The sequence below is a fragment of the Dipodomys merriami genome, unplaced genomic scaffold, assembly GCF_024711535.1.
Source record: "Dipodomys merriami isolate MVZ:Mamm:240054 unplaced genomic scaffold, mDipMer1.0.p SCAF_104, whole genome shotgun sequence".
In the NCBI taxonomy this organism is placed as follows: domain Eukaryota; kingdom Metazoa; phylum Chordata; class Mammalia; order Rodentia; family Heteromyidae; genus Dipodomys; species Dipodomys merriami.
Window position 1 is genome coordinate 2,292,464 of NW_027202316.1, and position 15,291 is coordinate 2,307,754.

Sequence of the window (15,291 nt, forward strand, 5' to 3'; positions counted from 1 at the left end):
GTTTAAATATGTCCCTCCCCCACAGTATAACCCCTGCTTTCACTGTATTTGATGTCGGTATAATTTGTGGAGGGGAAGAGGAAAAATAAATCCTTTAAATAGGGATATAGGTGGACCCATTGCAACAATGAAATGTACAAGTCGTTATGTCGAAAACGAACTTTACAACTTTCGTGTGGGGGTGGGGAGCAGGGGGAGGATGGGAAGGGAAGGGAAGGAGAAACAAAGGAGGAGGCTACAATGCTTGGTAAGAAATGTACTCATTATCTTGCCCATGTAATTGTAACCCCTCTGTACAGTATTTTCACAATAATAAATAAATAAATACATAAATACATAAATACATAAATAAATAAATAAATACTAAGTCATGGATTTTGTCATAATGTCAGCCCAAAGGATGAGAGGACAAAGTATGCCATTTATATCCTTTGTCACTTGCTTGAAACATGTAGAATTGTTTCTCAATCAGCTTACTGTCTATATCAATCCATCCGATCCTTCAGTGGAACAGAGGAAGTGGTACCTGAGTGGTCGCACTCACATTCTTCTCATTGCAGTGGGCTGCCATGACCCAGCATGGGTGAAAATTGGAGGACTTGGCTGCCCATCAGAAGAAACATGGGAGATCCTGGTGCCTGTGTGGCCCACAGAGCTGGCCAGAGGTCCAGATAGCCTAGTCCATTATGCTGGCTGGCAGTCTTCAAAGACTGTAGAGCTACCCTGATTTCAAGAGACTGTAGAGGTTGATGGGAAAGAACACAGAATCCAGACTCTGCCAATAATTAGCAATAAGAGACTTCTCTGAGCCTTATTTTTCTCTCTATATAAAGTGGCCTAATAAGAGTATCTCCCCTCTGCTACTGTGGAGATTGAATTAGTACATAATAAATTACTTTGTGTCCCCAGCGTACTAAACGTTCAAGTTAGTTATATCATCATACTAATCATATCATTGAATTTACTCTTTTATCTTTTATTTTTCCTGTATCTCCACTTCCCTCTCCCCCTAATGCCTATCCCCTCTTCCCCATCTTCTCATTTACTTAATTTTGACATTTTCTTTGTAAAGTTGCCTTATGTGTTGTCATTTTTATTGTTTTATTATCTTTAAGTTATTATCTCTAAGTAGTTGTACAAAGGAGTTTCAATTATATACATATATACATATTATATGTATATGTTATGGTTGTATTCACCTATCCTCCCTTCAACTTCACCTCCATGACACATAAATGAATGGAAGAAAAGGAGAAAGGAAAGAAAAAAAGGAGAATGTTGTGAATGGAATTAATCAGTCAAAAATTTTTACATTGTGCTTACTTACGGTGCCATCACCTGCTCTCTGGTCTTGTTCTCTAATCTCTCTCATCCAAACACATCCAGAAGCGGTTTCATTTGAGTGAGAGCACTGCTTCCTGGACATTGCTCCTGGCTCTGGCTACCATGCCCTGTCTTCACTTGTATCCATGGGGGACACTTTCTGAATGCACAGTCATTCCTCCATCTCCAAACGACTGGATACCCTTTCCCTCTCTCAGGCAATGGGCACCCATCAGGGCTGACCCATAAGATGGACCAAAGACAATACCTTTGTCTCTCCATCTTGAGCAAGCTGTGACTCTTGGGAATTGAATCCCCTCCCTCCTCTGCTTGTCCCTTGTGACTCTTATAAGTGGAGACTGAATGCAGCGGGTTCAAGTACACGTTATTAGTCAAGGTTAATTATATTCAGAAATTATACTTTTTTATGCCTTGTTCCCCTCCATACCCCCAAAGGAATAAAGGATTCTGGTTAAGTATTACTACTAAGATTTGGAAAGAAAGCAAATTATTTCTCCAACTTAGAGATGAATATAATTCTTTTCCTTTCCTTTTGTGAAAGAGTCACTTGAAATAATGAGCGTGAAATTCACTAAGGATAACCTGGTTGATAACACTGACGTAGACTAGGTGAAACCCATGCAATTTGGGGCAAAGAAATGCTGAGAAGGCCAGGTCACGGTGGACTCAAGGTCAGGAGCCGGTCAACCACAATTTGGTTGGCAATTAGGTTCACACTAGATACACAGTGATATGCATACATGGCGTTCAGTGCAGTAGAACCCAAAGGATCAAGAACTGCTTCTCCATGTGACTTTTCTCTTGGTATATGACTTTAAGCAAGGAGTTAATCTTTGTGTTTCTCTATCTTACCTAAAATGAGGAAGACATTGAAAGACATAGCAAAAGAAAAGAAAACCAAAACAGAAAAACAGTTCTTCTGTGACTGGACCCTTCTAAACTTCATCTCACAATGTGGTTGTGAAACAGACTGTCATTGTTTAAAGAAACTTTCCTGAGCACCTCTTCTCTCCTTCCCTCAATTTCCAAACTGTAGCAGCTTTCACTCTAAAAATAGCACATAGAAATGAGCTATAGATTCCTACATTTCAATAGGGAAATTCTTTGAGTGCCTGTATTTGTCTGCAGGGCTGGATATTTACTCCCTTCACTGTAATGCACTAATTCATCCACTCCATTCCAGTGGGAGAGTGAGTATCCATTTTGTGAAACAATGAGTCTCAAGATACATCAATACAACTGAGCTGTGTTTCCTATTGCAAGGCCCTGTTCACTTTCCTTGTACAGATATGCATGAACAATTGTCCCTGGAAAAATCAAGCTAAACCAGTGTCCCTAAAAATAGACATAGGGATATTTCTTCTAAGTGCATTTAATCCAAGACTAGCAATTCTCCTAATAGACGATAAATCAACGTAGTATTTAGTCCTTGGGAAAGGCTCTGTTTGGTTCTCCTCTCAAATTGTTCTCGGGAGATAATAAGCAAGGATACCTGAAGGCTGTAGAAGAACTCCAAAGCGTAGTATCACTCTTTTTCCTCCAGTAACTGCCATTTGCTAACTTCCCAATTAATTCTTCACACCGCCCTCCTCCCACCTACACACCCTTGCATACGATCTGTCTTAGTCATTTGTCACTATCTACTAGAAGCAGCATAGTAGCACCTTGATTAGTATTCACAGTCATTATTTCACAGATCCTTAGTGGAATGTACTTATTTTCTGCCAGCATTTCTTCAGGTTGCTTAAGGTCAAGCCTACTTCAATCCCAGAGGAGATGCTCAATAAACCCCTCATCCTAAAATATGAAAATGTTTCCCCATTTCCTCTAGGTGTGGATTAATTCCTCCAATGGAATTCTGTGGAGAGGGGCAGCAAAGAGGGGCACAAAATGAGTGGGTGGGTAGAAATCCTGGAAGAAAATAGGAATCTCTGATCAGCAGCATGTGGAGGCCCTGCTGCAAAAGAAGTGGAAGAAACTAACTAATCCATGGGTTCTGTGTCCTAGACTTCAACATAGATGGCAGGAACATGCTCCACAAGGAATGTGAACATATACACGAAGCCACATACATGACTTTTATGAAGCAACAATGGAACTACTGCAGCCAGGAGGTCCACAGAAATTCTCCAGGCTGGCAGAAAACATTTTAATCACAGGGATCCTACCTTCATCTGACTTCCTGCCCTCCATATCTGTCTCAGTGTATGGAAATGGTAAACCAGCACATGTTACTAAATAGTAGCAAGAGTAAGCCCATTGATCATTTGTTATAATTTTATTTAATAGTTCACTGGAATGCTATTTTTCTAGAGGGGAGAATGCTGTCAGGAATCCAATGTATATCCAACAAAATTAAGAAGAGTTGGGGAAGGAATGGGGAGGGAAGGGATGGGGGAGTGATGTTGAAAGAGGTGACATTGATCAAGATATATTGTATGCATAAACTGCTTTGTTACATGACAACTGCTTTGTATAATCACTTAAAGATAATAAAAGGATAAATAAAATAAGAATTTACTTGCCCTTGATCTATCTCCAGTCTATAATTATGGTAACTAAGGATATAGTTTAAACTCCTTTCATTAAGAACTTTGCTAAAGGGGCTGGGAAGGTGGCTCAGTGGTAGAGTGCTTGCCTTGCATGCATGAGGCCCTGGGTTTGATTCCTCAGCACCACATAAGCAGAAAAAGCAGGAAGTGGTGCTGTGGCTTGAATGGTAGCACACTAGCCTTGAGCTGAAGAGCTGAGGGACAGCGTCCAGGCCCAGAGTTCAGACCCCATGACTGACCAAAAAAAAGGAAAAAAAAAAAGAATTGAACAAAAACCTCTGCTAAATAACTTATCATTCACATTGTGCAAAAGATATTTCCAAACGTAGGTCATTTGAAACAAATGGTCTCTTCCATTCTAATTTTGAAGACGTAGTAATAGAAGCACAATAATAAATAGATTTCATCTGTAACTATCAAAGAATAGATTTAAAAGAATGTCACGCTTTGTAAGTTTTATCACCATGCTTAGAAATAATCTCTCCAGCCATAAAATGTATCAAATACGGCTATATAGTCATTATTGGTATCCATAGCAGATAGTAAAAACCTACAGATGGTCAAGTCTTTGTGTAAATGCATAGGATTCACATACCCTACACATACCTTTTCATCTATTGGGGGCATACCTCAAGCCCAGCTTTCTGCGGTTTCATTGGAAATAGAGGTTCACATACTTTTCTGTTTAGGTTGGCTTTGAGCTGCAGTCCTCTTGATCTCAGCCTACTAAGTGGCTAAGATTATAGGCATGTGCTAAAAGTGTCCAGCCTTTTAAAACTATTTTAACCTACAATTGGCTGAGTATACAGATGCAGAATCTGTGGATAAGGAGGTGGTCACAGTAATTTGTGTGGCTCAGATCAATGTCGGTCTTGTCAGATCATCGACGATGACATCTTGTCTTCACTTGCATCCCCATTCGGAGCCTAGCCTCTGGGTAATGCAATTCCAGTTGATCAGACAGCACTTTGTTGCCTTACATGAAGATTACATCACAGCAGCAACACGTAAGATTTCCCAGAGTGGGACCCAGAGCTTTTTTTTCATCTTCTATTATTTGCCATCTTTTTTGTTTTTAAATCTTCATGCTAACAGTTACAAGTTTAAAAGACAAGTCTTTACAAAGGTCTGTTTATGTCTATTCCTCTCATTCAGTTATAAACAATTATTCCTGAATAATTTAACCTAAACACAAGAACAATTTAGAGGAAAAGAAAAAGATTAACAAGAAGATGGTAATTTATTTAGTCACACATTATCTAGAAAATATAAATCAAATTTTCTTTGCAAATCAACTATAAAGGCCAAAGAAATAACAGGCTACCCAAAATATGTTCATGTAGGGTGTTTTGGAGACATGTGTCATTTAAAAATGATTCTGTTGTTTTCCCATTACTGTAACAATTACTCTTTACCTTTATGGCCAGAAATTCATATAAGTTAATTAAATACAAATTCACATTTCACTTTTCACTAAAGTTTGATTTTAAGTTACCACCTACACATTTTTGAAAGTCTGGAAAGTATAGAAAACAGAATATACAAAGAATCGTAGGGTCGGAGGCGTGGCTCCGATGGTAGAGCTCTAGCCTGCAAGCAAAGGGATCAGGTATGGAATTCAAGTCTTAGTCTCAGGCCTAAAAACAGAAGAAGAAAAAGAATAATTAATCAAAAAGGAAGTGGGGAGAATATAGTCATAATATTCAATGCATATCTTGTACAACTAGGAAACTGAGGAAGAAGAATGGGTTGGGAGGGAGAGGAGAAAAAATGAAAGAGATGACATCAATCAAGACACATTGTACTCGTAAACTGATTTGTTGAATGATAACTTCTCTGCACAATTACTTAGACTAAACATGTAATTAAAATAAGAAAAAATATAATATTGATATAGGAAAAGTAACCAGCATATTTCTTTGAATTTGTTGGGTTATTTAATATTAAATTTCAGATTGCTTCTATGGGTAAGAAAGAATTCTAGAAATAAAAATAATGGCATTATTAGGCAGGTGCTGGTGGCTCACACTTGGAATCCTTGCGACTCAGGAGGCTGAAATCTGAGGATTGAGGTTCAAAGCCAGCCTAGGCAGGATAGTCCACGAGACTTTTATTTCCAATTAAGCATACACACACACACACACACACACACACACACACACACACACACACACACACACACACACACAGCTGAAGTGAAACTGTGACTCAAGTGGTAGAGGGTTAGCCTTGAGCAAAACTGCTCAGAACAGTGACCAGGTCCTGAGCTCAAGTCCCAGGACCATCTATCTCTCTCCAATAAATGGAATAAAAACAAAAGTATATTATGTGTGTGTATATATATATATATATATACATATATATGTATATATATATATATATATATATATATATATATATAATCCTAATGCTTATAATCCTAACTACTCAGGAAGCTGAGATCTGAGGATCACAATTCAAAGCCAGTCCATCAGGAAAGTCCATGACACTTCTATCTCCAATTAATGATTAAAAAAGCTGGAAGTGGATGGTGGAAGGTGTGGCTTAAGTGGTGGAGCACCAACCTTGAGTCAAAAGCCAAGTAAGACTGCTGAGGCCTTGCTAGTATTGGTGCACGCGCATGCGCGCGCACGCGCGCACACACACACACACACACACACAGGCACACACAGAATACATATTACATGTGAGAATCAAAGTTATTGCACATGAGAATCAAGGTAGGAGAGTTCAGGATACAAGATATCACTTCATGCAATAGAGGTGGTTGTGATTTTGCAAAATCTGGCTCCTTCTCTTAGTAGCCAGCATGGCACTGCAGAGAGAAGGGAAGACCTAACCAAGCATTGGAAATGCTTCCTCTGATAGAACACTTTGAACTCCACAAATTACTTATCTAATCGATTCTTTCTAACAATCCAGCGGGAACAGAACTTATCATGCCTTTTCTAGAGACAAGAACACTACATTTTAGAGAGGTTAAATGGCTTTACCAAAGCTACAAGCCTGATGATATATGACAGGAGTAGAAGCTAGGACTTCTAACTCCTAAACTATCACATGTAGCTATTCCCATGTGAGAATCATAATGCCAGACAAGATGGACCTCCCATTTATTGAGATTCTCTGATAACCGAGACACTGCAATAACAACAGCCTTTGTGCATTCATTCATTTCACAACATGAAGTAATAAACCCAAGAAGCTTTACTGTATAAAAGCGATTCTGCGTTTACAAACACATCGTTCCCTTCCGCACTGTGTGACGTTATCACCTTCATGGTTCTAGGATCCAGAGCACTGAAACTGGATTGTGCAAAATGCTCAGGAACACCATGAGGAAGCATTTGATCACCCTCAGGCTTAGGAAGGAAGAAATGGATCCTGGCTAAGGGAGAAAAATCAGTAGTATTTCCTGAAATCCAAACAGATGGGAAATGTGCTCCTGATTCTAAAACAAGCCAAACACAAGGAAACCCAAGATTTCTTTTCTCTTTTTCCAACTTAGCACTAATGGAAAGTACAGTTGGCATGTTAACTTGATTATGGATATAGTTTGCAGAGGATCCATGATTCTTGTTACTTTAATATTCTGGTTTACACAAAGTGTTTGGTAAGGAATACTATGAGGTGAATTTTAGCAAAAGAAAAATATTACGTCTAAAAATGCTAATAGCTTTGTATATGAAGTGAAAACCTATTCTACAAAATATTCCGTAAAAATCTCTTCATGCCCCCTCCTCGTTCCTTTGACTTTGGCCGAGATATTCATAAATAGATTTTACAAGTGGGATTAACATCTGTTGCACTCCACCTTTTTATTCTTTCAGCCCACCTTTCTACAAGTCATAGGTATAATGTCACAGCTCCTCACCTCCCTCGAACACAAGTCTCTCATTTTTCCCCCCTGGGAACTTGTCTATCATTACACACAAGGAAAGCTGTCCAACACTCACGCATGTGCTACCACAGTCCCTCAGGGTCAATGTTCTTGGCCAATCTCATCCATCGTTTCAGGAAAATTCTTTATGGCTTCTAAAAGGACCCGGATGGAAAGATTCCCAACTTCTAGTTTGAACCTCTTGCCCATCTTACTCCCTCTTCCCTGGAATCACTTTCTAAGAGAAAAACCAAAACACACAAAAATAAACTAAAAATAAAAGAAAAAAAACAGCTTGCACACAATCTTTTGGTACAACTCTTTCTTGGATAACTAAAAGTAAGTTTTATGAGTGGTCCTACAAAGCAGATTTCTGTACCTAGATCTTACGTGTTCCCACAAAGCCCATTTGGTAAGGGCTTGGTCCTCAGCATAGTGCTATTAGGGGTGTCTGAAACTTTTACAGCTAAAAGCCACTGGGGCTCTTCAAATAATTGAGTGCAGATTCTCATAAGGGAGACCAGGATCCAGGACCTTCGCTTTGCTTTCTTGCTTTTCCTTCCCTTTCTTTCTTTCTTTCTTTCTTTCTTTCTTTCTTTCTTTCTTTCTTTCTTTCTTTCTTTCTTTCTTTCTTTCTTTCTTTCTTAATTTCTTTCTTAATTTCTTTTTCTTTGTTACTTTCTTTCTACTTCCTTCCTCTCTCCTCTGTCTTGGTCTGTTTCTCTCTGTGTGTGTATTTCTCTGTCTTTTTATTTGTTCTGGGCCTTGAACTCAAGGCCAAGGTGCTATCCTTTGGTTTTGTCGTTCAAGGCTGTCACACTACCTCTTGAGCTATACCTTCACTTCTTCTGGCTTTGCTACTTAACTGAAGACAAGAGTCTCTTAAATTTACCCAGATTGGTTTTGAACTGTTATCTTCACATCTTAGTCTCCTGAGAGCTAGGAACATAGCCAAATGCCATTGGTGCCAAAGCTTTCTTTTTCTTCTTTTTTATTTTTCAGGCCATGAGGTAGATAATTTGCTTTGGCATACATTACTGTCATGATAGGCTGACTTGTACAAAGCAAAAGGGCCATGATACCCTTAAAACTGTGAGCCCCAAAGACTTTTTCCAGCTGATTGTCCCAAGTTTTTCTCACAGTAAATGGATGGAATGGAAGTGTAGGTATAGCCATTTTCCATCTAGGATCATGATAGATTCACATAAAATATTGCAGGCTGTGACATAAGGAACAGAATAGGGGAGGAACACATTTTCTCTTCAGTTTCTGAGACATCTGTCTTTCCAGCTCTCTGAAATCAGATCTCCAGAGTCTTGGGCCTTTTGCCACTAGCAGAGACCCAGTTCCTCAGAGCTTTGGACTTTTGAGTTACATAGTCAGCTCCTATGGTACTCAGGTCTGAAAATGCAGGCTATTTTGGACAATAAGCTCTCCTGGTACTCTAGCTCTCCAGTCTTGAAACTTTTCAGCCTCCTTACTTATGGGAGCCAAGTCCTATAATAAATCCCCATCGTAGCATCTACATAAATCCTATTGATTCTTTTTTTCTGAAGACCTTTAATGCATATGCTTCTCTTTTGATTTACATTATTGGAGAAGCAGGGTGAGTAGAGTGACCGAAGCTGCCAGTTTGTCCAAGGAAGCCCCAGTTAGTGCTGTTATGCTGGGATAATTCTCAGTAGCACTCCATTTGACTTCTCATTAAGCTTGACAGTGTATTTGTGGTTACTTAGTAGATACAGAATCAGAACAACAACAAACTGCTAGAGTTAACATTTGTATCCATATATCACATCGGTCCATTAATGGCCGAACTTCAGTTTCCTCATGTGTAAATGAGAAAAAATCATTATTAATGATGCTCATATCCCAGAGTTGTTGTAAGACTGGCATGTGGCAACTAGCAAGCTATTTAACAAGGGTCCTTAGTTCACAATTATTGCTTGATAAATGCCAGTCATTGTTTCTATCACTGCAGAAGGCTTTCCTGACTGAGAACAAGGAGAAAAAGAGTCCATCTTTCCGTTGAAAAACACTACCCTGAGGAAGTCTACCACTCCCATAGGCCACTGGCAGTATGTCACTCCTAGAGTGTTCCCCAAATGATTCCTAGCTTGAGATCGCTTTCCTGAGTCAGAGTTCTAGTTCCAGTTTTAAGCATGTCACTTTGGAAACAAACGCCATCGTTGCCCACTAATTTAAAACTGAATTTTGAAAATAGCTTATCGCTAGAATTCACAGGAAGTCACACCCGTCACTCTGGGATTGCCAAGAAGGAGGGTGCTGGATCTATTCCTAATCTGTCTTCTGTTCTCTTCTGAGTGGGCGTTCATGCTCATGCACCCTGCATCGTGGCCGGGAAGGTTTACCTCTGGAGAGGAGGTTAGGAGGGAAAGCAATGAAATTGTAGCTGGGAGCAGATGCCAGTGTGGAGGTGGCATGACAATCCTGCAATCTCAGAGTTCCTGCCGTGAGTGAGATGGCTGTGGAAATGACGCTTTAATTGTCCTCAGCCCTGTAGCTCGGTTCATGGAGAACAGAAAAACTATTATTTAAGCAGATGGCAAGCCTGCCCATCCATAACCAGGCATTTAATGAGATAAAACGAAGCAGCCCGGGTTATAGGTGTGTGTGTGTCCAGACCATTTTGGAAGACATCAGTTTAATTGCACTTCTATTTTTGTGAAATCTGTTCCCAAATGCCTCACTTGCCCTCTATTAGAGCCTCCTTTTTCCCTTGATTTTCAACTTTCCTGCCTTCCTGGTGTTTGGGTCACAGTCAGATAGGCCCTTCCTCTCCTGATTCCCAACGCTATGTTTTGTTTTTGTTTTCATTTGGAAATGTATTTAGGGCAGTCTTAGAGAGCTGAAGGAATGCATCTTCTCATGCCAGAGGGACCTTGCTGTGTGAATCTTTGTTCAGGTATCAGTGTGCATTTGTTCTTCCATAGAACTGCAATGGTTGTTCTCTTCTTCATAGCAGTTTTGTGAGGTATGAAAAGTGTAGACTAGGAAGGAAATTCAAGTTTAGATCCAAGTTCTTGGTAGGTGCTTAGTAAAGTCAGTGCCTACTATTATCAGACTCTGATTTTCTTAAGCATGTTGAATTTAAGGTAGACCTTCATTCAAAATTTATTTAGACCTTTAGTATTTATTTATTCTGGATCTGAATTTACTCTAGACCTTTATTATAATGCCCAAGACCACATTCAACCTATATCTCACAGTAAAGTTATAACTACTTGTGTTATTTTCTTCATTGTCCATTGGGATTTCTTCTGGCCTGCATAGAAGCAGTGTGGCCTTTGTTCTTTGTCTCATGTGACAGAAGTCATCACACAAATTGACCTCAATTGGTGAATGTCCTACATATTCAAATCTAGTCAATTAGGTTAAATTCTATGGAAGTCTACACAGGTATACACAGACTAGTTACAGGTGCATTGTGTCACATAGGGCATAGCTGATGGCTTTTAGTGCTGTAGCTTTTCAGCATTGTTCTTCTGCTGAGTACTTTTTTGACCATACAGCCTACCTCTGGCAGGTGTCCCTCTGCCAATCCTTGTTAGGATGGTTCAAAGGACATGTCCAATCTAGAGAAACGTTTCATAGTCCCTTCCTGCTTTATCCAGCTTCTCCTCTCCAGGGTTTGCATATTCTCTTAATTAGCAAGCAGCATGTTTACAAGGTTCTTATTTATGGAAAATTTCATTTTGTAATATTGAGTATTGTGGATGAAACATTGGTCATAGATCCTAATGATTTTATTATCGTTTTTAGTGTCCCTAGTTTTGAAGTAACAACTCAGTGTGTAGCCAGAGCTGGCCTACGACTTTCCATCCTCCTGGCTCTATGTTCTGAATGCTGAGATTATAGGTTTCATGCTTACCTATTTTATTAATAGATTAAGAGCCCAAGAATTTATAGTTTCTAATTTTTTTTCAGTTTTATTATAAGGATGAAATTTGTATATATCTTATCTCCCAATCCTGTTCTACACTGAATCACAGTTATTTTCTAACTATAATTTATTCCTACCACTCCAAGGTTAAAGCAGAGTTCTCTGTGAAATGGGGTAACTTCTTGCCCAGAGAAAGAGAAGAACCTATAAAAGACCATACCTACTGCAAATGCTTTCAGAGACCACAGCCACATTTAAGGCAATAAGGAAGAGTAGTTAGGGACTAAACAGAAAAATGCAAGCACTACCTAACAGGATTCAAATGAAATTATTTTTAATATAAAACCTAAAACATCCTCAGGTTGGGTTTGGTCTAAGGTTTTCACATGCAATGCTGATGCATGATTCAATATAATGTTTACAATCTATATCATTATTACACACTATTTTGTTTTGTTTATAATACTTCAGCTGATTCCAATTGTCCTACTTTAATAATTCTCACTTAATTTTCATTAATCAAGAGTCATGCATTCAAAAATCAATATGATTTCTATTGAATTATTTCTTTTTCATATGGATTTCTTCAAATTGGCCCTAGTCTATTGAGTAGAGGTGTACTAAGGACAACTTAATGGTTATAAATGTGTGTTTGAAATTTACTTGAGAGCATAAAGTACACATCTCAACACTGTGAGAACACATTCATTAAATTATTACTTTCCTATTAACTATGGATTCCCTAAGCATTTAAAGAACAGGAGACAAAGCCTATAGCAGCTCAGTGGCTTTTCTTCTGTGGAATGCAATATGATAAGATTGACACAGAAGAAGTAGATAACTGGTATTATTAAATAAGAGATGTTTTGTGTAGGGAAGTTGAGGAAGATTGGGTAGAGGAGACCCAAACTTATTCTGCTGGAAGAAGAGTGTCAGGCAGGTAAGAGGGAGGAACATATCTTGTCCAACTCCAGATAATACTACAAGTCAGTATCTTAGAATACAAAATTCAGGTTAACTCTTGGTCTCTACTTCCAAGTGAAGAATAAAACCTTTCAGGACAGCAAACTGTTGTATGTTTTAAGCATTTTAAAAATTAAGTCAATGCCTATAATCCTAGCTACTCAGTAGGCCAAGATCTGAGGATCACAGTTCAAAGCCATCCTAGACAGAAAAGTTTCTGTGAGACTCTAATCTCCAATTAACCACTCAAAAGCTGGAAGTGGCTCAAAGCCATAGAGCGTTAGCCTTAAGCAAAATTGCTTAGGGACAGCACCCAGGTCCTGAGTTCAAGCCCCATGATTGACAAAACAAAATGTCATCAATATAAAATGGTTCTCTCCCTTGGCTCTCCCCATTATCTTTCTCTGAGGCTCAGTTGTCAAGAATTTGATGAAAGATAACCTTTATTTTTTCATAGAAGCTGCTATTCTACTTGCCAAGATAAGAGAGTATCACTTCAAAAGTGATTTGTTTTGGAATGATAATGTCATACTCTTACCCTGCCCTTGAGTACTACAGTAGTCCCTAACAAACACTTCATGGGCCTTCAGTCAGTATTGGTTGCCTATGTCGATGGTTCTTTGAAGTGTTTAGATCTGTCTTCTATTTCATGCTATGGAACACAGGGCATCAGTACGCAGTTTCTCCTGGTTGCTATATACACCAAAGAGCAGATCTGCCTGCATCTACTTTTCAGGGCATGCTGCATACTAATTCATTTCAGGTTCCGAAGATGGTTGACCACAAACTCACATTTTGGAGGAAGTGCACTTTCTCCTTACAACAATGTCAATATATCAGTGAGTTCCACCACTGATAGGTATTAGATTATCCAAAATGTCTAGAAAAGCCATTTCTAATATAATATGTTTCCCAGTTACAGTTCTCTTCCCTTTCTTTCCATCTTTTTCTCATTCTTTCTTCTTTTCTTTACCTTCCTTCCTTCCTTCCTTCCTTCCTTCCTTCCTTCCTTCCTTCCTATTTACTTTTCTATTCTTTCACAGTGCTGGGCTCTAACTCAGAGCCTCATGCATAGTAGATAGGTGCTATACCACCCTGATTTCTCTCTATTAAGGACTGATGTGATTGGTCTCTTTTAGTGAATGTGTAGTCTTTAGTAATCAAAATAGTCATAAAGTATCAACTAAGTCATATATTATAACTTCAAAGAACTTGAGTTTTTTCAGTGTTCACTTCAAATCTTTTAATGTTGTGTTTGCATTCTACTGCATATTCTTTGTGAAGGCCTATGACAACAGCATCATCTATTTTGTCTCTTGTGACACAGGTGGTTGCTATAGTATGGGCATAGTTCAAGTGTGTCATCCAAAAGATGTTATGTCAGTCAGAGCCATGCTCTCACTACGGGGATGGTTAAGAGGCAGAGCACAGTGGAAAGTCTTGTGGGCATTATCTTCTAAGGGATTAAATTGTGCTGCTGGACCCCTTGTTAGTTCTTGAAATGGTGATGCTATAAAAGAGTCAGACAGAGCCCCTCTCCAGTCTTTCCCTGGCTTCTTATGTCTTCTTGGGTCTCCTCCTACTGCGGCCACATCCCCTGTCATGAGACCCTCACAGAAATGAGACGAATTATTGTCATTCCTTCAACTTCTACAAGTGCATCTTGAACCTCTTTTCTTTATCAAGTATCCAACCTTGGGAACTTAGTTATAGGAATGAAATACAGTGTCGATTGCATTATCTAGATATTGTTGCAGAAAAACTAACAAAGGAAGTCCACATTATATGAATCTCACTGAAATGCAACACCTCCTGGATCCCCAGAAATGTGGTACTGAGAGGCAAAGGTGGTATGAGAAAATGACCTCCTGGCATTACTGCCTCCTGGGGTTTCAATTACAGGAGGGGGTGAGGTGAGCAGGTGGGCTAGAATGAAGAGAGAAGAGACTTAGCCAGTTGTCTAGAATTCTCTTTATTCTTCTTTCCTTGTCTCCATCCTCTCAATCTTATTTTTTCGACATTTCAAAGGAGATGGCAATTTTGTCTATGTTTGCTGTCACTATGTAGTCATCATTGGACAACGGAGGCTGCACACGTCTGTTTACTGTTCTGCCGGAGATCCTCAGGTTACTGTGGTCCCTGGCTAAGAAAACCCAGTGGAGGTTGTGGCTCTCTGTGGTCTCAGGCTCCAAGAATAGTTTCCTTTGCAGAGACACACTTCTTCACCTAATACTTCTTTTCTTAAAGATCACAGGAATTAAGATACTAAATAAATCAGTTAGTCAGCAAACATCGAACACTCTTTTGGGCAGCAACAAAAATATAAATACAGAAGTATTTTAATTTAAAAATGTATTGATTTTTAAAAAAAATCCTCATGAAAAAATAGCAATCACTGGTAGCTCTTTCCCAATAAACAGGATAAATTGTGTGTTCTCTACGTGAATACTGACGATCTATTCACCCAGATCCCATTACACCAGCAGAAACATTGTCATTATTTCAGCATTACATGAAGAAAGCCTTTCCATAAAAAATAAAAAGATTTCACTATACATCACATAAAAATGTAAGGTAGCATGTGTGAACTGCTTAGAGGGCTTGTTAAAGATTTTTATAATAAGGAAGGCTGGGAAAAGTAGAGTCAT